The sequence below is a fragment of the Camelus ferus genome, chromosome 25 (assembly GCF_009834535.1).
Source record: "Camelus ferus isolate YT-003-E chromosome 25, BCGSAC_Cfer_1.0, whole genome shotgun sequence".
In the NCBI taxonomy this organism is placed as follows: Eukaryota; Metazoa; Chordata; class Mammalia; order Artiodactyla; family Camelidae; genus Camelus; species Camelus ferus.
The window spans coordinates 15,256,557-15,280,528 of NC_045720.1; the positions used below are offsets into that span (position 1 = coordinate 15,256,557).

Below are 23,972 nucleotides of genomic sequence, written 5' to 3' on the forward strand. Positions count from 1 at the left end.
TGAAAGAAGGTTCTAGTAAATACACGTGTACAGCATTCACCATAATGATCATAATAGGACTTTGCCAAACACCTAGGTAAAAACTAGACATTTTAATCAATTATTCATGTATTTCTAGATATGAGAACCTGATAGAATCATGTCTACTCGGAGAATTTAGCAAACGAATTTTTTTATAATTTTACCTTCATGAACTCCTCCTAGTCACTATATTGCAAAAGATTTTTTTAAGTCTTCCTATTTATACAATACAATTTTTCAGTAAAAAGAAAATACTACCAGTAAAAGAATAAGTAAATAATAAATTAAAAGTTCAACTGAGAACACACAGAATGTGTGCATGAACACATACACATATGTATGCATGACATATTTAATATGTAACATATATATACTTACACACACATCCACAAATATGTCACTTACACGTATATACATAATCACACATCCAGCACTTGCTGTTACAGACACACTATTTAATAAAGTGAAACTTCAACTTCTACCCTGATGTAGAATTCATATTTCTCCAAGGCCTGGACAATTAGCTTTGAATTATAAGCAAGAAAATGCCTACTAAGCAAACTCTGTTAGCAAGAGTTAGGGAAGAAAAATATGGAAGACAGCAAACGTTTTTAGATATATTAGGGCCTATCTGAACACAAGCTGTTTTTATTTGCACATGTGGAATGAAAGCACTGATCAAGATGTTCAGCAAAAAACATCAAGAAAATGGTTAACGGTTCTAATGCATTCATAAATACTTGGCACACACCATATATAAATAATGAAATACCTTGGGGAAGGTGACTGTAAGATAGAATAGGTTGGCTATTTTTTATATTTACATATAAAACATTTTATATGCACATATATTTGCATACACATCCCAGCATTTTAACCTTGGACTTTTTTCTTGCTAACCAGCTCATCTGGACCACTTACTCCGTTTTTTCCTTCTAGAAAACCCAAAGGGGATGCAAAAACCATTCTCATTTAAGTCAAAGAAAATAATTAGGAAATAGAAAAACTCCCCCGTCCAAATCATGTAATACATTCCGAAAGCAATTATCAAAGCTCTAGATATTGTCTGCTATTTTCAATTAAATGCCCCATTACTTCCTTCCACTGTCATGGATTACTGAGAGTAGGTAGTTTCACACTAATTTGGAACTGTTCACAACGTATGATGTCAGAAATGGCCCTTCTCACTTATGCTCTGAAAAATGTGATTCAATGACGTTTTTACAGATGGGAACAACCTGCATGGTTAATGATACTGTTGTTTGTAATCTTGCTCAAGAGCCCCACAAAAGGCACAGAATACCATCTGAAGAAAGTCTCTGCTATCCCAACGTATCTCAGCTTTACTCTGAGATAGAACATTATTTGAGTTTCTTTTAGAAGAAGGGTTGGGCTTAATTTAAAGAATACATATGGTGGTTAACTTGGGGGGGAGGGGTGGGAAGAGGGAGGTAATCGGATTTCTCCTGATTAATGACACTAAATGCAGGAGACTGGCGTGACCCCTTAATCGAATAAATGTATTTGAGTGAAATAGCAGCTTTGAAACTTATATGCTGTTTTGTGGGTGTTGTTTGAACTATATTTTGTCTGATATTAACAGTGCTGAATCTTTTCAATTTCCTTGGTAAATCTTTATTCAAAACTTTTTTTTTTTTAACAAAACTTAGTGTGTCTTTGTGGTTTGGATCTATCTTTTTATAAAGAGCATCGTACTGAACATTTTTTTCTCTAATCCAAGACTACCCTTTAACCATGGACTTAATTTTACTTTCTAATCCATGGGATTACAGCTACTCTGGAAGTTACCTGTTATCTTTTAACATGTACAAACTTACCTTTATTTTTTAGTTATAATTTTTATATTTAATAAATACCTCTATCCTTATCCAGAAATTGACCAGGACATAAATACTTAATTTTTCTCCAAAATCTCCCCTTCCCTCATTCCTGTTACTGTCTAGGATGTGTAGTTTCACCTTGTCTTTAAACATTAAAAACTTAGTAATTGCAATTTTTTTTTGCAGTAAACAACAAATTTCTGTGTTTCTATTTCACAAATTCCAGTTCTTCCTTCCAGGTTATTTTATTTATATTGTGACAGTTATTTTACTGAGAAATGTCCCCTTTTTAACTAGATGCTCTTGCTTTCTTTAGACATCGTCTACTAGTCCATTTCTTTATTCTACAAACAGTAACCGAGTGACAGCCATGACCCAAGTATGGTGCTGGATGCTAGATATATGAAAACGAAGGCACTGACTTGTAGTCAGCAGGAGAGTCAGACAGAGAAAGACAAGAGCCATATGTTCTGGCTCATATGCAGAACCCAAAGAAGTCACACTCAAACCGAGAGTAGAATGGTAGTTGCCAGGGGCTGGCGGGTGGATGGGGGAAATGGGAAGATGCTGGTCCACGGTACAAACTCCCAGTAAGATGAGTTAAGTCCTGAGGATGTAACGTACAGCCTGGTGACCATAATTACCAATACTGTATTAACTACTTGAAGTTGATAAGAAAGGGGATTAAAAATGTTATCGCCACAAAGAAAAGGTATAATTATATGAGGGGGTGGAGGTGTTAACTAACCTTATTGTGGTCAGCATTCTGCAGTAGATACATGCAGCAAATCATCACATTGTACATCGTAAATTTACATATATGTCAACAATATCTCACTAAACCTGGAGCACAGAAAGATGAGGGGTCCACTCCCTGACACAATGAGTCCGTGCACACATTATCCACCCACTCAGCTCAGAGTAATACCAGTCATAATCATGGTCATAATTCTGAAGAGCAATGATAGCAAAGGCAGTAACTAGAGAAGATTTGTTTCCCTTTACACCTGAGCTCAGGGCAGCACCCATGGCTGTCCCTCACACCCCATCCACCCCCTGTAACTGTATCTAAGAGTTTTCTCTTTTATATCCTTCTGCACGGAACAAGACAATGGCCATTATTCACTTCCAATCTCCTTAATTCAAGTTGCCCCAACAAGTATTTTCAAGAATAGAAAGCCCACTGCACAGAAGTCCCGAGTTCCAGCCATAACAATGATCATAATTCAGTGCTTGACTGGTTGCTCTACGGCATAAATACTGACAGTGGGGGAGGGGGCAGAGAGGACATGAAAGAAGAATGTTGTAGGAGCTGATAAGTGGGAAGATGAGCCCTTGGACAGGGCTCAAGGGAATGGGGAAGGAGTTGTCACAGAACAGAAGAAGAAACTTTGGTCAATATTTGCTGGAAGAGCAAGCCCATTAAAACCATGTATGAGAATCAACAAGGGGTAACTTTCCTCCTAGCTCTGTTTTCTTTCTGAACGTCCAAGTTGTCCCATTTATCTGAAACTAGTCTTGACAATACCAGGGAAGAAGAAAGGTGCCTGGGTCCTAACTCCCTGGGTGGCATACACATGATCCAAGGTCTCCAGCTGACTTGTCACCTAGAGTTTACCAAAGTTCAAGGAAGTGTCATACTAAGTGAAGTAAGCCAGAAAGAGAAAGAAAAGTACATATAATATTGCTTATATGTGGAATCTGAGGAAATGAGACAAATGAACCTATTAACAAAACAGAAACAGATTCACAGACATAGAGAACAAATTTGTGGTTACCAGGGGAGAAAAGAAGGAGGGGTAAACTGGAAGTTGGGGATTTGCAGATACTAACAACTATATATAAAACAGATAAACAACAAGGTCCTACTGTCTGGCACAGGGAACTACATTCAGTACCTTGTAATAGCCTATAATGAAAAAGAATATGAAAAGGAATATATATGTGTATAACGGAATCACTATGCTTTTCACCAAAAATTAACACGACATTGTAAATGGACTATATTTCAATAAAAAAAAAAGTTAAAGAAAGTGTCAACCAGTTAGAAGAGGCAGTAGTGCTGCTCTGGAAGCCGTTTCGGGTCAAATATACTCTAAACCAGCTTGTTCAGTCTCAAATTTAGAGCAGTGTCAATGGTCATTAGCAAGTAACAAACTCATGCACACATACATACACACACCACCCCGCAACTTACTATGTCATAGCTTTTCAGTCAGTGAGGTGTGCAAAAGCTGCCTGACCAAGAGTTCCCAGGGGTGGGTGGATGTAAGAAAGCAGGAAGCTAAGTGTCTGTAGCAAGTAAGTAGAGAGAAAGGAAAAATATATAGGTTACATGCAGGACTGTCGAGGCTGTTTCCTCAGGAATCGGTGGGTATTAATTCTATGATAGTGCCTGCCAGTAATGAAACTTAGTGCCTTCAGCTGAGCACCTAGTGGATCTGTTGGCATCACGTGGACACAGGGTTACCCTTCCCAGAGATAATGGGCTTGACACGAAGACGTGAAAGATAAAAGCCCAACGCTGATCTTCCCGGCACCAATCCGTGGGCACAAGCAGTGTTCCAGGGAGTCTCCAGCTTTCCTATCATCCTTGAAATCACATCCTATAATCAGTCCATCTAGTCTACCCGTGTTCCAGGGGACAGAAAATCACCCCAGGTCTTCACTTCACCCTGTGTTACCACGTAACACCATTAGAAGGCAGCAGTGGCAAATAACTGTAGTCCAGGTTGGGAATTTTTTTGTTTGTTTGCTCTTTAAGGCAATGCAGAGACACACTTGGGGAAGTAAAGGGCTGCGTACGGTGGAAGGTAAGTATCCTGAAATAGTCTTTCAGTAGGCTTAAATTTTCATTTTCCTCCGCTGTTCCCCATCTGATAGCTCACTTGGAAAAAGAAACACCTCTGGGGTATTCAGCGTGTGAAGGTTTCAAAGAACAGTAGACCAATAGCCTCGTAAGGAAACCTTAAACCAAATAGGACAATAGAACAGAAGGCTGTAACGGTGTTCTTCCGTTGTGTATCACAGGCCTTTGACTAGTCAAGTGATATCAGAGGTATTAAAAAAAGTACTGTAGCAAATATGGCTTTGCAGTAGGTCATGCGTCTGATTTAAGATGAGACCAGTCATGGTTTTAGGTACATCAAGGATTCATTTGGGGAGAGCCTTTCGCCTGAGTCACATTTTGACACGCATGGACCCAACAGGACTTCAGTTCACTCCCCTAGAGAGGAGCCAAGGGCGGTGTCCCAAGAGAAACGAGACATTTTCAAAAATAAAATTTGAACTAAATAAAATAAGGGTCCCTGAAAGAAGAAGAATAGCCAGTGTGAAAAAAAGAAAATGTGATTTATCTGAAAAAGCATAATTGGTAACTGCTACTTCACTTCGGTAGGCTGGGCTGACTTCTCTTTAGCCAACATTCTGCTCTAATTGACTCATCCTGACTGTCCCTCTGAGAGAGGAAGGAGCATGCAAATAAAGGCTCTGTCTGTAAAAGCGGCTACACACCCCTGGCTCCTGTTCTCTTTGAATGGAGATGCACAAGCTGCCTCTGGTCTTGAGGGAGCTCTCCAGGCACTGGACGTGCAAAGCACTTGAATTACAAATTACATCATCTCATCTGGTACTCCTAAGGGCACCCTGTTATCATCCTCATTCCCTGGAAGAGGAAACAAGGCTCAGAGAGATAAATAACATGCGCATGCAACTACTAAGGGGGTGGGGAAATGCAGGCTCCAAGGCCAAGACTATTTCCTCCCAGGCTGCTCCCAGGTGTGGCAAAGTAGGAAGAGACAGCGCCACCCACTGAGGACTCTGAATTCAGCTCAGGCACCCAGCTGTCTCCTCCCACGGGTGGTTCCCCATCCAGTTCAGCTGATGGAAAGAATCAGAAGAGTGGGAGGTAGAGAAATGTGGGTCCTACCTGCTGCCCAGCTCAGACCACAAGTCTGCAACTCCTCCCTACCTCCACCCCCAGTGAATGGGGAGCTCATGTCCGTGTTCACAGTGGAGATGCCCATTTTTGTGCTACACCCTCGTCTCCTGTAGTATTAGAACTGCCTGCTGTTTGCTTTGAGAATCACACGGCCACTTCCATGGTAAAGTTTCTCATAAGTCTTCACTTAATGGTGTTGGCATCCACAGATGACTGGAATGAAGTCATCAGAATGGAGGGTTTTTTTTTTCCCCCAGCTTTATTGAGATTTAATTGACATATAACATTGTGTAAGTTTGTGTATGCATGGTGAGTTGATGTATTTACGTGTTGCAAAATGCTTACCACCATTTTCAACCCTATCATTACTCCTGCATTTATTAGTTAGAATTCTTCAATAAAGAATTTTCTCTCCACAATTGTTTCATTGCCTGACACAAACAAAGAAGGCAGGGAAAATGCTTCCTTCTTGCCTTCTATTTGTCTATTTTCAGAAGAGTGAGCTGGCGCCCAGGCAACCTCCAAATTAACTTGTGGATTTTATATCCTTGACCTGCGTCAAAGTGTTGTAATCATTACTTGTTTTTATATTCTTCCCAAATTTGGCCAGTGGCAGCTCCTTCACGTTGGCTCCTCTAATCTTGCTTCGGGGCAAATAGTATTTTCCAGGTTCATCTCAAACACTTCCTGCCCCAGATGTAGAATCAGTCATTTTTCTAAGGAGCCCGTTTCCTTTAAGATGGAATGGTACTTAGGTTTTACCTTCTGAGTACCCAGAGTGATCATTAAAACTGAGTTGGCCGGTCATGCTTCCAGGCCTTTCCAGTGGGCAGGACTAGGGAATTTGAGTTTTTAGAAAGGGAAAAAGTAAATCATAAATTCAAACCGATATTTCTAATTCAAATCAAAGATTACAGAACTTTTACTTCAATTCGTTTATCTTTTGTTCACTCTGAATATCTTCTCTCCTGAGGATATTAACTTAATTACTTAGTTGCTTTATCCTGCGGTCTATAGAATGGTATTCAAAATACTAATATGAATACGATCACTAACAACTGGCCAAAAGAACTCAGTCTAAGAGGTCTTTATACTTCTTTTTGTCCTCAGGATATATTCCCCTAGGGGTGTACAGTCCAAATCTGTGTTTCAAAATCATCAGAAATAATTCTTGAGATGGTTATGCCACAGAATTGATATAAAGTTTGGTTTGTTTACTTCCAGTTTATTTTAAAGTTTTAGGACTTAAGTTTTGGTGTGCTTTTCTCTTTGACTTAACTTTGTTTTTAATTATGTAAAATAGTTCCATGATTCCAAAGTCAAAAAATAAGGTTCTTAGAGAAGTCTGTGTCCTTTTCACACTTCACACTTCCTTGTTCCCATTATCCCATTTTTAAATGACTTTTTGGTTTATCTTGCTACTGAAATGATAAATAACTATGTATTTACTATGTCTCCTCCTTTCTTATCTAAACGGCAGTGCAGCACAAACACCGTGGCGCGTTTTGTTTTTGTTAACTTAACAATGTACCCTGGCCGTCACTCTGTATTAGTACGGAAAGGTCGTCCTAATTCATTTCACAGCTACGAAATACGGCCTTGTGCGCATGCTCCGAAGTGTGCTGCCCTCGTCTCCCTCTGAGAAATATTTGCGTTGCTTCTGGCCTTTTGCTAATTGGTTCTCTACAGTTGTCTTATTTTGCCCTCCCAAGAATCCAGTCGGTTTGGCTTAGTCCTCTTGTATAGAAAAGGAAACTACCGTGTAGGCACTTAAGGACTTGACCAGAGTCAGAGTTAACCGGGAAGGAGAGAAAATAAAGATTCTTCTCCTCCCGTAATTTCCATTCTTTGCACAAGGCTACACAATTCGTACTGCTGTGTAAATTTCTGCTAACATCTTTATTTTAGTGTTGGGGGAGGGACAGGGAAGCACGTGCTTTCGGGTTGCTTGTGGAGGAAAATTTAGCCTTAAGTTCAAGACTGGAATTTCAGGTCTCAGCCAGCCTGTGGGAGGAGTGTCTGAGGGAACAGCTGGCCTTTCTGGCATTGTCCCCAGTCAAAGGAATGCCAGACATCCACAAGCAGGTGGGTCTATTTTTGGCAGAAGGACCTTCTCAGTGCCTGTTAAAATCACATCATTTTCCTTCTATCACGGTGCACTTTGCTATCCTGCTAAATCCACTGAAGACTCCCTTTAAAGGATACAGAACAATCCATTCTCAACTCTTCCCTCATCAGTGACTACCCTCTTCTTATTCTGCAGATCAGGGAAAAGTTACATACACTAAACTAAACAAAGTAAGCACAGTTCTGATACGTAAAAAATCATTTTACACTCTTTTTACCAGAGAAATTAAGTTCATATTTACAAGAAGCCTTAGGACTTTGACTAGAATTTTTCAGTAATTTTCCCTTTTCCCATCATTCTATTTTTTAAGAGAAAATGTCAGCGCTGATGGAACATAAGTCCATATCACTATGTTATTTTAAAATGACCATCTCAAGGTAGTGCCTCATCTCAGAATACATTTAGCCCAGTCTCCTCCCACATTCTCCTCTCCAAAATAATTGTGTTTAGAATAAAGCCTGAAAACCACTGTAAGATATGAGGACCAGCAGCTTTTCAATTTCAAGACACAAATCGTATTAACTACACAGTCCTTACCAAGACAGAACAGACAGCTACTACATTTTATAGAGATTTTTCAAAAGGGTTTAAACAAAGGAGCTTTCTTTTCTCCCTCAGTAGTCGGAGGACACCATTCCCTGAGTAGTCTTGTTAATAAAGGTTTTATTGTGCCACTGCTACACTTCTGAAACCAAACAGCACAAGCAAATTAGCCACATTATCACTGTACTGCAGACGAGGCAGCAGTGGCTACCACGTAGGAATCTGATCTCCCCATGGAGCTGACCAGCCTCCCAAGCTAGTCTGGCTCAGGACATTCCCAAGTTCAGCTGGGTGGACCTGCGCGGGAAAAAAAAAAACAAAACACAACAGTTTCCCTCATCCAAGTCACCAGCAATTCCTTTAAGTTATAGCCATGAATTATATCCCAAGACATCCATTTCTCTATATATATGTACAGCTACCACTCTAACCCAAGGTACCACCATCGCAGATTTCGTCTGGTTCCCCTACTGACCTCCCTCTACCACTTCCCGCCAGCCTAAAGCCCATTTTCTGCACAGCAGCAAGAGTAAGCTTAAAATGCAGATCAGACCGTGGCACGCCCCTGTTTTAAAGCCCTCCAATAATTATCGTTTTATTTAGAATTAAATCTGAATTCCTTGCCGTGACTCTAAGTGTCTCTGATCAGGTGCCTGCTTATCTTTCACGCTTCATCTAGTCGACATCTCTCCACTCATTATGCTGCGGCCATAAATGCATCCTTTGTTTTATCCAACAGAAAACATGTTTTTATCCCATCTCATCGCTTTGCACTTGCTGTTGTCTCTGCTCAGGTTGCCCCTGTCTTTTCTTCCTGACTTGTTTCTTCTTACTGCTCAGATCTCAAATATCACCTCCTTAGAGAGATCTTCCCTAAGCACTCCATCTAAAAGACCCCATTCCTGCCCCTCCGACCCCCATATTTTCTATTTCTGTGCACTGTTTAATTCCTTTAAGGTGCTAATCACACTCTATAATTTTTAAATTACATATTTACTTACTGATTGAACCCCCACTGAAATAAAGCTCTGAGAGGATGGGGATTTTGTTTTTATTGCTCCAAATGATATTCTGGGCTTACAGTAGACATTCATGACATATTTATTAAAAGGGTGGAAGGAAGGGAGAAAAGGAAGGAAAATTCAACTGCATTTTTTCAGAAGCATAAGATTTGAGCAGGAAAATGTATAAGGAGAGTAGGGAGGTAATTCACAGCAGAAAGGACAGCTTGAACACAAATCTCAAATCAAATGAGCTCAACATTTGTTTAAAGATGAACAAATGTATTAATGTGCCCAGAAAGAAGCTGTATAAGGACATAAGGATCATCAGCTAGCTGACAACTGCTTGTCAAATGCCTGTGATGTCACAGACACCGAGCTAGGTGTTTCAGTTGCACATTGCTGCAGAACCAATTAGCCTTAAACACAGTGGCTTAAAATAATCACAATCATTTTTACTCTGCAATTTGAGCAGGGCTCAGCAGGGACAGTTCATCTCTGATCCACGTGGCACTCGCTTGGCAGACTCAGCTAGGGGCTGGAAGATCAATTTCCATGATGGTTCACTCACATGGCTAGTCAGCACTGGCTGTCACCTAAGAGCTCAGCTCTGACTGTGAGCTGGGGCTCTTGCTTCCTCTCCAGGTGGGGAGTTCTAGAGACTACTTGAGTTTCCCCACAGTGCACTGGCTGGATTCCAAGAACAACGGTCTGAAGAAGAGAAGCGAAAGCACATGGCATTTTTACAACCTACCTTCGGAAGTAACACAGCATCTCTTCATCTCTACTCTGTTGTTTGAGACAGTCTCAAAGTTCCATCCAGGTTCAAAGGGAGGAGACATAGGATCCACCTCTTGACGGGGAGGTGGCAAGGTTCTAGAAGAGCAGTTGAAACAGGAGATATTGCTGCAGCCGTCTTTGTAAAATACAATCCGCTATCCACGGACACAGCAGTGTGCTGGAAGTTCCAGAACCCGCCCTCAGGAAGCTCAGACTGTAATGAGGAAGACAGACCCATATGTTTTTTAAAATGTAAATTCAGTGATGGAGGGGAAAAGTGTGTTGAGCTGAGACTAAATTATCTATTGCTGCACTCACAATTTAACAGCTTACAATAATCATTGTTTTCTCACTGTTTCAATGGGTTAGGAACTCAGGAGTGACTTGAGTGGTTCTGGTTCAGAATCTCTCATGAGGTTGCAGTCACGACATCCACCCAGAGTTAAATAGTGATTTAAACTCTTCACTGGGGCTGGAGAATCTGCTTGCAAGATGGTTGTTGGCAGAAGGCTCCAGTGTTTTGCTATGTGGACCACTCCACGGTGCTGCTTGAGCATTCTCACAAAATGGTAACTGGCTTCCCGAGAACGGGTCATCCAAGAAAGAGGTCAAGAAGGAAACTAATTTCTTTTATGACCGAGTCATGGAAGCCACACACTATCACTTCTGTCATGTTCTATTCATTGAACCCACCATACTCAAGGGGAGAGAATTAAGCTCCACCTCTTAAATGGAAATATATTGAAGAATTTGTGAACATATTTTAAAACCACAACAGACCTTATCCATTATGCAATGGAAAGTGATTTAGGAAGAAGTAATGGCTGGATCAGACATAGCTGAGGTAGATCACCCTGGTGGTGGTGTGCCAAATAGATCTGAGAAAGGTAAGATGGAAGGCAGTCAGACAAATTAGGAGAATCCTAAAATGGCCCAGGGAAAGATCAAACAAGTGTAAGTCGGTGTACTAGGCAGTGACAACAGAGAAAGGGAGGGATTTAAGAAATAGTAAGGAGGCAAGAATTGTACTCTGAGAGAAAGAAAAGCATTCCAACATTAAATGTCATATTTTAGACATTTGTTTTTATTGGAGTGATGGTTACCAATCAAGATAGAAAATCCATGAGAGGGAGCAGATTGAGGAACAAGAGTAAATGAAACATTAGCTATTTTGAGTTTGAGCTCCCAGTTTTAGCGAATAGTTTTTGTTTTGGTTTTGTTTTTGCTTTTGTTTTGGGGGGCTTTTTTTGCCACTACAGCATTTATTCTTGCCATATTTTGATAACAGCCTCACTTTTATAGTGTGATCCTACCCTCACCTACTTTGCTTGGACAAGGTTGTACCCAGTGATGTGCTGGTAAATGAACTCCCAGAAAGAAAGAAAGAAAGAAAGAAAGAAAGAAAGAAAGAAAGAAAGAAAGAAAGAAAGAAAGCAAGCAAGCAAGCAAGCAAGCAAGCAAGCAAGCCAGCCCTAATTTGTGGTGTGAATACTGCAGCCTTTCCCAGTTGAATGCTACCAACAGTTTAACAATCAATTCAGAAAATTACTGAAATATTATAATCAACTGGCTCCAGCATACCAGGGCTATACCTCCGGTTTAGCAATGAATCACATGACCCAGATCTAAGCCAGTCAGCACACTGAAATCCTTCTCATCATGGTGATGGTTCAAAGATGGACATTCCAGCCAATCAGAGCCAATGAGGTGCAATGAGACTCCTGCTATACACTCTGAGAAAAGACTTTTACTTTCCCTTGATACTTGTAATTAAGAGATAAGGCAACAGCATTATTGCACCATGTGAAGTTGCAGAATGGAGCCAGCCCTGTGCAAAGGAGAACTGAGAGGTGGAAAGAAAGTAAATCTAGATGACATTATTTAAACCATAAATCTAGCTGTAGCTAAAATTAACTCTATTCCAACTCTACTCATAGACTTTCCATTTAAGTGAGCCAATAAATTCTATTTTCCTTTTCCTTCTTTTCTTTCTTTCTTTCTTTCTTTCTTTCTTTCTTTCTTTCTTTCTTTCTTTCTTTCTTTTCTTCCTTCCTTCCTTCCTTCCTTCCTTCCTTCCTTCCTTCCTTCCTTCCTTCCACCCTCCTTCTTTCAGTGTAAGTAAATGTTGTTTTGCCTTTCCTTTACATTCAGAGAATCTCAGCTGATATACAGTGTGACATCTACATACTGGGTTATGTAATTCCGAAGCTCAGTGGACAAGTTCAGGATTGACAGAATTTAGTGAAAATTTAATCCATGAGAAGGAACAAGCTCATTAAGGGAGAAAGCCATCCTGGTAATCATAATTTTCTTAGAATTATATAGAATAAGAGCTACAGGAGCAACATTAGAGATTATCCAATCAAACGTCTTCATTTAACAATTATGAAAACTGTATCTCTTAAAGATTTAATACTTTGTCCAAGGTTACTTCATGACAGAGCAGGACTGAAACCCTGATCTCCTGACTCCTATGTATCCCTTTCCCAAATCATGCAAATTCTGAGTTAGCTGGATCTAGTTTAGCTGAACAAATATATATTGTGTTTATATTATGAATAGAAAATTTTAACATAACATTTTGCTGTTTAATGGACAGCACTTCACTCTTTCAAAGCACCTTGTATAATTTAATCTTCTTGCCGACTCTGTAAAGTAGGTGGGACTAGTATTTTAGAGATAAGAGACTCTAGGCTGGAGTGCTTGAAGGACTTTTCAAAGGTCAAATAGCCAGTGAATAGTAAATCCAGTAATGCAGTCTAGGACCCGTGATCCCTTCCTCCAGTGAGCTTCCTCCTACCTCTCTCTCAACTTAGTGATGTTTCACTGCAAGTGCTGAAGGTGTAAATTAGATAGCACCACTTTCCAGGGTCTGAGACGGCTTCTCACAAACTTCAGAAACATACACTCTAAGGTGTTCATAGTTCTCTGCACTATTTCTATAATTCTCCAGGCTGCTAATTCTCAATCTGCTTAGTAGTCAAGGTGTCAGCACAGATGGTTTCATAGGAAGTCTATTAGTGTCCAGGGCCACTGTAACAAATATCACAAACCTGTTGGCTTACAAGAATGGAAATTTATTCTGTAACTATTCTGGAGGCCGGAAGTCCATAATCAAAGACATACTCCCTATAAATGCTCTAAGGGAGAATCCATCCCATGCCTCTTCCAGCTTCCAGTGACTGCTGGCTTTCTTATGGCCACATCACACCAATCTCTTCCTCCATCTTCGCATAGACCTCTCCTCACTGTGTCTGTCCTCCGTATGTCTCTTATAAGCACACTTGACTTGGCATTGGAGCTAAGGCCCACCCAGATAATCCAGAATGATCTCCTCATCTCAGTATCCTTTACCTTAAATGCATCTACAAAGACCCCTTTTCCAAAAAAAGTAACATTTGCAGGCTTTGGGGATTAGGACATGGATATAACTTTGGGGCCACCATTCAGCCCATTATGAGAGATAAAGGAGAAGGACTTTTTGTTTGTTTGTCTGTTTGTTTGCTTTTAGGAGAAGAGTTATTTATCCGAAGGTCAGAAGCTTTGTAAGAGGAGTGAATCAAAGCTCTGGACCACCAGTGATGACAAAGCATTCTTTTCTGAAGTTGGCCTTCAACTCATTTACAAATTTTGAAAAGATCCAAGTGGTCCACAGTACATTCTCTGAAAGGATGCCCAGCCATCAGCTTCTTCAGCTAGCTGTGGGTCACGGGCTAGAGGGTAAAGATGTCTCCAACAAGCAGTGACTGGCTTATACGCCTGGGCATGTGCCCTGTTTACATGATACCCTCTGCCAAAGCTAGCTCCATGCCAAGAGGCAAACTTGAAAAGCCACTATTGAAATAAGAGCTCCTGTTTATGTCTGACCAGCATAGCAAGTTCTCTGCATCACTCACTCTCTTGGAGACTCAGCCACTTGACCATCTGTGCTTCTCTCATTGTCTTTTAAATAATAATTGATATGTGTTCACTTCCAACTCCAGAGCTATGTCTGTGATGTGTCATAATCTGTGAAAGTCACATATAAGACACAGTCTTTCAAAGACTAGTGACAGCTCTACTGTGTGCTTTTTCTTCCATATGAAAGATACCCACTTGTCCATGTTTTTGGAAAGAAAAAAAGGATAAGGGAAATACCAGTGAGCACAGTGGATGGATATGTTCAATTTGCCTCCATATCAACTCTCCATCCTTCTCTACTCTGCTCCGTGGCTCACTTCCTAGGACCTTAGTGGACTCTCTTACCGAATTGCTTCAAGTTGGGTTTGACTATAGAGGACTCTGGAGGAATTGGAGGGAAAAAAAGAGAGAGGGAGGGAAGTTATATTATTTCATTTCCCAGTCTCTCAGTGGTGGCCAAGGGCTGGCCATATCTCTCCATGGAGGTCTCAGCATGTCTTTGGCATCTCCCCGTTTACAGCCTTCTCTGTCTCCAGGCCCCAGGACACACTGCTTTTATCCAGACCTTCAGGTAGCCCCAGAGCATTGCACTATCTTTTGTGGTTTTCCTTTATTTTGCCTATACATTTTTTTAAAATAGTCCTGCTATACACTTTCCTCAAATTTTCCTAATTTGAATAGGCCATCTGTTTCCTAAAGGGATTCAGACCAATGAAACCCAATCCTTTCAAAATCTTCTGCTACACGTCCCTTTATTCCAGTGACTACAACAGCCCTACAGGGGAGGTCCTCTTAACCCCACGTGATAGACGAGAGAACTGAAGCTTACTGAGGTGACATGATTTCTCCTAGAAGACACAGCGAACCAGCAAGGAGTTAGAATTCAAACCCAGATCTGTCTAACTTCAAAGCCCTTGGATTTTTTTAGCTATTTCTTCCCAACACTGAAGAAATGTCTTTTTTTTTTATTCTTGAATTATAATTGACATATGATATTATGTTAATTTCAGGTGTACAACATAGTGATTTGATATTTTTACACGTTACAAAAGGATCACCGTGGTAAGTCCAGTTACCATCTGTCACCATACAGGGTTATTACAATATTATTGAGTATATTCTCTATGCTGTACAATGCAACCCATGATTGATTCATTTTATAGCTGGAAGAAATGTCTTAAGGGATGCCTGGAGAAACAAGCAGTTTCACGGTACAAAAATGCCAGAATGGCTTAAATGCTTATTCAATGTTAAACTTTATGAAGCCACTCTGAGGCCTCATCTCTCCTTCGTATTGAATTTAAAAATAAATAAATAAATAAATGAAAAATGAAAAAAAAATCCAACACTACACAGCAGCCACAATAATTGGAATGTAATTTATATCTTTACTGTATTCTCCTAAAAGAAGGCCAGGAGTAAATTACTTCTAAAGTACAGAGCCAAACTTCTTAAAAGCCTCTTTCTTTCCTTCATCATTCACCCTGTGTATTTCATATACAGCAGCTACTAACAAAATCTTTTTCCTACTCATCCTCAAGCTCTCAAGATCTCTCCCAGCAGGCTCTCTGCCTCCTACTTCCTTCATCTTTACTGGATTTTTTTTTCCCCCTGCCAGTAACTCTTGGCCTTTTCTAGTAAAAATCTCTCTTGTCTCTTCCAGGCTTTTCCAGATTTCCTCTTGGCATCTTGTCCAATTAACCCAACTCAAGAGTTAGATTGATTACCAGATCATTACAAGCATCTTCAGGGGAGAGTGGGAGTTATGTTAATGTTATCAAATATTTTTCCTCTATAGAATATAGATTTCCAAGAAGAAAAGATTTTGGTATCACATTCAAAATCTATACTGAGGATGGAATATAAATTATAAGTACCTAGAGCAAGGGAAAGGTAAGAGAGAGAGTAAAGGGAATATTCAATTCATATCTTATTCATTTCTTCAACTTCCCAATGGGCAGCATGTAGTATAAATATTTGTTTCAATTCAATTGTTTGGAACTCCAGACATGTTTTATTTGAGAGACAGCATTATAGACTATGTTTTCATCCATCATAAATTGTGTCTGCTCTCGAAATTATAATTATTAATTAATAATGGTATCTGTTTCCCTATCAATAGATTTACCATCAGTTCTTCTATGCGCCAGTCTCCAGGTAACCACACAGTCATCCTAACAGCATCCTCAAAACAACCTCTGCTTCCTGAAGAGTGATTATAAGATCCACTACCTTTCACAGCTTTTCTTAAGCACCTTAACTGGTGGAAATTCAGGAAAAGATAGAATAAGTTCTCAGTCAAGACAAGCCATTTGCTATAGGCTTTTAAGAAAATAGCCTTTATGAAAGTAGTTGACAGTAGTTCATCTGAAACTATTCTCTTTGGCAAGGCAAAATGAAAAAAAAAAAAAAAGTTGGTTAGCTCTGGGACTTAAAAGACAGACCCTCACAGGAACATCAGACAATAATCTAATTCATCCTGAATCTACACACAGTTCACAGGGACAACAAGGATCTTCATTTTTCAAGTCCCACAAAAGGCATCAACGAAAACTGAGAAGTAGACAGTTCGTTCTTTTTTTAGGGTAGGGAGTAGAGAAGGCAAGAAAACTTTCATTTGCTGAGCCCTGCTGCATATAAGATACTATTGAGTAGGTTAATAACTTACCCTAGACTAAAGAAGAAATAGAAAAAGAGAGAGAGAGAGAGAAAGAAAGAGAGAAATAAAGAAAAAGAAAGGGTACAGAGGGCAAGATTTGAAGAATATTTACATATTCATCATCTGCTCCCTCTGCCTCCACTGCCCTAGCAAGCTGTAATGTCTGTGGGAGCAAATAGTTTGTCAATCTGTTGCTGAATCCCCAGAGCCTCACACAGTACTTAGCACAGAGGAGTTCAATGAAAACATGCTGAATAAGTACAGCCACTGTGGAAGACAGTATGGAGATTCCTCAAAAGACTAGGAATAGACTTACCATATGACCCAGGAGTCCCACTCCTGGGCATATATCCAGAAGGAACCCTACTTCAGGATGACACCTGCACCCCAATGTTCATAGCAGCACTATTCAGAATAGCCAAGACATGGAAACAGCCTAAATGTCCATCAACAGATGACTGGATAAAGAAGATGTGGTATAATTATACAATGGAATACTATTCAGCCATAAAAACCGACAATATAATGCCATTTGCAGCAGCATGGATGTTCCTGGAGAACGTCATTCTAAGTGAAGTAAGCCAGAAAAAGAAAGAAAAATACCGTATGAGATCGCTCATATGTGGAATCTAAAAAAAGAAAGAACATAAATACAAAACAGAAACAGACTCATAGACATAGAATGCAAACTTGTGGTTGCCAAGGGGGCGGGGGATGGGAAGGGACAGACTGGGATTCCAAAATTTGTAGATACTGACAGGCATATATAGAATAGATAAACAAGATTATACTGTATGGCATAGGGAAATATATACAAGATCTTGTGGTAGCTCACGGTGAAAAAGAATGTGACAATTAATATATGCATGCTCATGTATAACTGAAAAATTGTGCTCTACACTGGAAATTGATACAACATTGTAAACTGACTATAACTCAATAAAATAAAATTTAAAAAAAAGAAAATATGCTTAATAAATGAACACATGAATGAGTTCTTTCTGACTTCAAAGCCCAGGGTTATTCTACTCCATCTTCCTTGTGGCTAGAAAAACAAAACTCAAATGGCAGCTGCTCTTAGACTGTGAGATGTCTCCCCTGCACTGGATTGATATCAGGATAGCGTTTCTTCCTTTACAAACCAAACCGCGCCATCCATAAAAATTATCATTGAAAAGTGCACAGTGCCATCCAAATGGAAAGGAAAACCACAATTCCTGTTTGCAAACAAACCCAATACCCCGAACAATGACGGGACCATCTAACTTCAACCTCCATAGTTAACTTGAGAGCAAATTGGAAACTGTAAAGGAAGCTTAGCAGAAACGATTACATTAGAACAAAAATTCCCATGAACTCCTTATGCTGCTTCAGGTTTGCCTTGGCTGTACGTGCCGCCCAAACCCAGTCAATCAGCCAATTGTTCACCCCTTCACCCCACACTACACCAAAAGAGTGGTTTGTCTGAATTCTTTTTTTTTTTTTTTTTTGTCACTGAATTGATGAATTGCCTTGGCATCAGGTAGCCAGCTTTTATCTTGGGAAATAATCAGCTTCTACTGGGAGAGCTATTCAGCTGTGTGGTAGTGGTTTATCACCAGCTGCGCATAAGTGGTGCTGTTTGCAATTTGATAAACGTACACAGAGGCTCAGAGGTTCCCAAACACAAGCCTGATATGTAAACATAATCAAATTGTACTATTAACCAGGGGACAAGTGTGACTGCTCATCCTTCTCTGTCTTTTCCAACTCCTTGGTAAAAAATCCTCAGACCTCATTCCACACAAGCAAAGGGAGGGACACTTTTCAGTCTTAGGTGGTACCAGAATGAGTGTCAAATATTTTCCACCTGTTAAACTGAATTTGTGATTGGAGAAAACCACATCCAAAGAATTGCATAAGAAACTGGAGCACTTCCAGAGGCTTTTAAGCTCATTTCAAAATACTGGGCAGCAGCTAAGGAAAGCAGAAAAATAGCTCATTCTTTCAGCTTTTCTCCGGGAAAGACTTTGGAGTCACAGAACTTCAGGTTAGAAAGAACCAGAAATGCCACACACACAACACACACACACACACACATCCCCTTTCCAGACAGCTAAGGACTAATGTTAATTATTTAATTTAAACCTTGCCAACAACTATGCACTCTCTCCATTTTAAAGATGATGAAATTGAAGCAGAAAAATGAAGCAACTTGTTAAATGTCCTATATTTAGTAAGTGCCAAAACTGGAACCCAATTCCATCTCGAAGTCTCAGCTAATACACTGCACCACTTTGTTTCTATGACATTGCTGCCAGCCTATGCTTGATCTCCTTTTTTGGCCATGAACTCAGCCCATGCAGTCCTCAGACAACTCTATTTGAATTGCCTGCTCTGTGTTGTGTGTTAAAATTTGCCTTTCTATGACTCCTACCAAATGAACCTAGATTTGGCCTGGGGCTGTAATGAGTAAGTGTAATCCCTCTTCCAAGTGACAGGCTTTTGAAAATTTGAAGCTGACAATCATGTTACCGGGAGCGCTCTTTCTTGTGGGTAAATATTCCCAGATCCTTCAGCCATCCTTCATATAACATAGTTCACTTTCTCTCTCTCTTTTTTTTTTAATAGTTCATGCTCTTAAATGCTTTCTATTTTATATATGTTCCTCTTCAACTATCCTCTGTCCTCACCAAGAAGACCAGATATCTCATCATCCTCAATCTATTAACATAGCAAAAATCAAATTAAGATTTCCCCACTCTGTACCAATCCTGTGTTTTGAAACCTATACCTTATGGGTGCCCAGCCTCACCTCAAAGTTCCCCAACCCTCATACACAGTGCCGAATTTCTAACAATGCTCTCCTAAAAATACTAAAAAAGTCCTATATGAAATTAATCAGAGCACCCAATGGGACTCAATATTATGAATCCTAATCTACTTAAATGTCCTGTCTCTCTCCTTAAAGCCTCATGGCCTAAAGATACCCTATCTCTAAGAAGTTCATAAATTCTTAAGTGCCTGCCACACACCCAGTCAGTCTTCTAGGAAAGTGGTCCCAAGTGGTCTTCCTTGCCAGACCTGCCATTAATGTTAAGAAGGCATAGTCACCCATCACCCTTGCCACTGCAAACAAGACTATCCAGGGAAGGATGCTTGAACTCAAAGGGTTGTGTGTGGTCTGGTTACCTCTAGAGCACCTACTGTGAACTACAACAAAAAAGATGCGATTTTTTACCAAATGACCCCAAAAAACCTCATTATATACTCTCCTTAGAAAATACTTAAGAATGTTAGTCTCCAAGGTCAAACGTGTGAGAGTATGTTTTAACTTCTGAACTTTATTTCTATTGCAAGTTCCCCGATAACTGGAGGTTTAATCTCAAGGAGTTGAGGAGTCGCTCTCCTTTGGGAGGGGTTATCTCTAATTTGAGGGGATTTGATAGAGACTTGCTACGTCGTTGAGGTGAGGGCATCTGATTTGGTTTGCTATTTTAACCTCACAGGCATCGACTAAGCTGTCTCCCTTTTTAGGTCCCCCTCCCTGTCTTCAATCATTGACTCACTCATGTGTGGAATGTATCAGCCCTATTCGTGACCATTGGCTTTCTCCTGGCTAATTTCCTAAACACTCGGGGTCGTTCTTTGTTCCTATGCCAGACAGAGCTTCTAGAAACTCAGTAGGGCTGTTTATGTCTCTTTCCTCCTTTGCATTTTCCCAAATCTCTGGGGTAGTCTGTTCATATACATCTTTTCGGAGTCCCTCTAAATGCCTAGACTTTTGAAATACAAATATCAAGGAAGGACTCTTTGTTTCTCCTTCTGATGCACCATCATTTTCTTGAGACAATGAGCTCAGAACCTCCTTTCTGTTATATAATAGCAGAAAGAAATACTAGGAATAAAAACATTTAAATTGATACTCTAAAGAGCATTAGTCTTCTATAAGTGTAAGCTGAAGGCACACAAAAAGATGGAAAGATCACTCAAACCCAGTGGCTGCCCCAAATGAGAATACATTCTGGCTACCATTACTATCTTCATTTCACAGGTGACCAGACTAAGATTAAGAGAGGTTAAGTAACATGCTCAAAGTCACGCACCCAGTAAACAGTAGAACCAGGATTTGAGCCCAAAAATCTGACCCCAGAATAATGCTCTTAACTACTTTTGTGACAAGGAAATGATGCAGGAAGGAAAATCTTAGTGAACAAATGTTATGAAGAAATAGAAAACGTAGAATGCCACAAAAGTGTATAAAGAGGGGTGAGGGGAGAATGGTGGACTCTGATCTAATCTGAAGCTTAAAAGCAGATCTTTCTGAAGTAGCGTTCTTTGCTGGGATCTGAAAGGTTGCATAGGAGCTAACTAGTCACTGGGGAGAAAGAATAGCACATGCAAAGGCCCTGAGGCAGTATGACCACAGCCTTGTGTAGACCTGAAAGAAGGCCAGGATGTCTGCAGCAGATGGTGTCAGGAAGATGGGTGAGTGATGAGGCTAGAAAAGGAAGCAGAAGTCACTTCTGGCTGGGCCTTATAAATTGTGTTAATTAATTTTACTAGAAATGGCCATCCAACAAGAAGAGCCTCAAGTCCTAAGCTTATATTATCTCTTCAAGCATTCGTCATGAATGAACTAACATGGCTTCAAACTCACAAGGTATAGAATCTGATTGGTTCAACTTGGCTGAGGTATTCCCCGCTTATCCAATCAGCAGGAGGGGCAGGGTCACATGGTCATCAGAGCCAATCATCATGAGGAAGAATAGGTGTTCTACTACAAACAAATATACCTATAGGCTCCTGACTGCCACCCTGGCCAGCATGTCTGAAATTACTAGATTCCCCAGAAACCCAGGTTTACCTTGGGCAATGGATTTTACTACAAAGATAAAACATTAAGGAGCATATAAGACGTCAAGAAAAACCTGATGTTCATTCAGAAAGCAACGTTAGCTCTAGCAACCCACCACCGCATGCTGCAAAAGCACTCACCATTCCATCACGTGATCAGCCTCTCGGCGACGGCCATCCAGTGTGAATGCTCTGCCATTAGGGTTTCTTGGCGAGTCTCAGTTTCTGTGTCTCCTCCTGTTATTATGACTTAACTGTCTTCTTGTCCAAGTCCACAAGAGTGAGGACCTGACTGAGCCGAACAGTCACCTTCCAGTTCTAGGCTACCCTGTGGAAGAGAATGCTTCCCATAAGTTGCTTCCAAGGAAAAACTAAACTGCTCTGGTGCCGTTTTCTGTCCAGTGGGCAGAGCGCGGTGCACAGGGGCTGAGGGTTAAGCACAAAACCTTTGTGCAGGGTGCTGACTGCAACAAGGAGGCTGGAACCAGCCACAGATATGTTTGGTCCAGTTTGCTCAATATCAACTCACACAGTATTTTTTTTTTATTTAATGTTCAGCCAACATTTCTAAATAGAAAATGTTCATCTATAAACCCTGATTTCCAGATGCCCTTGAAAAACTGGAATATCAGAAAACACTAACCACAGTCAATAGACACTGAGTGGTAAGTGACCCCCTTCAAGGCCCATAAGCACTTTAGTTCAACAAAGTCCCCACACCTCCCAACCGTCAACCATCTTCACTCATTTACTTATGTACCTGACCCTTGTAGGCATCTGAGTTGGCAAACACCAAAGTCAGGCGTTACACGCACTTTTCTCAAAAGGGAGTTCATGGTGAAACAGGCACTTAAAGGGTCCCTGACGACAGGACTGTCACAATTTCAAGTTCAGAAACTATGCCTAGTATAATTTCATGGCTGCTGGCAACCCCTGAAACAACTTTGAGGTAGCTTCTGAGCACAGTTAGCCAGTATCTCTGCGAATCGCTGCCTGAAAGGCAAGTGAATCTTTATGGCAATAGCCTAACTGGACTTGACCTGAGAATTTTAAAAAGGATAAGAATAGTGGAGCGGCTCCTAGACATTGGACCCATTCTATACCTTAGGTCATCCTGCTCTGCCCTAATAGTGCCTGTTACAAAACACAGTGACAGCAGAATCTCCTTGCAAGCTACATGCTTCTGCTGGTTATGAGATGGTCCGGAAGGACGGATATCTCATGCTGGTAAAACTGAGCACTCACATTCTAAACTAGCACATTCAAGCTTTGGTCTCGAGAAGAGATGCTGCAGCTTGTGGTAAAAACACATTTTACAGGCCAAGCCGGTGTCCCCCTGCCTGCCAACTACATGACCTTGGGCAAGTCACTTAATCTTTTTCAGTTTCAATTTCTTCATCCAAAAAATGTAGATAATACTGTGTACCTCAGGCACAGCTATGGAAACAATAAAAAGACTGTGGTTTCCAGGGGTCTGGGGAAAGGGAGGGAGGGGAGGGTGAGCAGATGGAGCACAAGGGATTTTTCGGGCGATGAAATTATTCTGTGTGATACTGCAGTGGTGGCTACATGTCATTATGCATCAGTCAAAGCCCATAGAATGTACAACATCAAGAGTGAACCCTAATGTAAACTATGGACTTTGGTTGATAATAACGTGTCCATGTTGGTTCATCGATTGTACCAAACATGCCACATTGATGAGGGATGTTAAGGGCCGGGGAGTATACCTGTGTGGGTGGGGAGGGCTATGTGTGAACTTTCTGTATTTTCTGCTCAATTCTGCTGTAAACCTGAAACTGCTCTAAAAAAAAAAAAAAAGTCTATTAAAAAAATAAAAGAAAAAAATAGAAAAAGAAAGAAAAACAGAAGTTGTGAGGATTATAGTAAACGAAAAAAAAAAAACCAAACCCTAGCTATTTGAATATCTGCATTAAATTAAACCTTTCTGGCCCCAGCCCTCATTTTGCCATCTTAAGAAGTTTCTTCCCCCCTCTTTCAGGTTACCCTTCCTCCGTGGGCATCCCCAGTTCAAATATTTAGCGCTGGTTTTGCAGAGAGAAGAGCCACTCAGCCCCACAGGTGGCAGCATACTTTCAATGAGGCTGCAGCTGCCACTGTTTCAGAGTGAAAGCCATCTGGCCTCCTTGGCTAACTCACTACTGAAACATCCTGCTGAGCCGCCACATGCCCCCGACCACCAACCCATGAGGCCAAGGAGGGACCCAGTCCCACGCAGCTGCTGTGGTCAGCAGGCACGTGGCAAGGATGCAGAGGGCGCCTCTGTGAGTACAGGAGGGGCCTCCCTCCCCTGGAAGAAGGC

The 23,972-nt window shown here is 40.7% G+C and overlaps 1 protein-coding gene across 4 annotated transcripts in view; it reads right to left on the reverse strand.

Moving 5' to 3' along the window:
• Window positions 1-23,972, reverse strand: part of LOC116659869 — a 422,086-nt gene that overhangs the window by 320,347 nt on the left and 77,767 nt on the right. For all 4 annotated transcript variants that reach the window (XR_004315229.1, XR_004315230.1, XR_004315231.1 and 1 more), the window contains exons 4-5: window positions 21,791-21,977; window positions 10,229-10,468 (exon numbers count right to left, since the gene is read on the reverse strand). The gene's annotated coding sequence lies outside the window, so the exon portion shown is untranslated. The remainder of the gene's footprint in view (window positions 1-10,228; window positions 10,469-21,790; window positions 21,978-23,972) is intronic.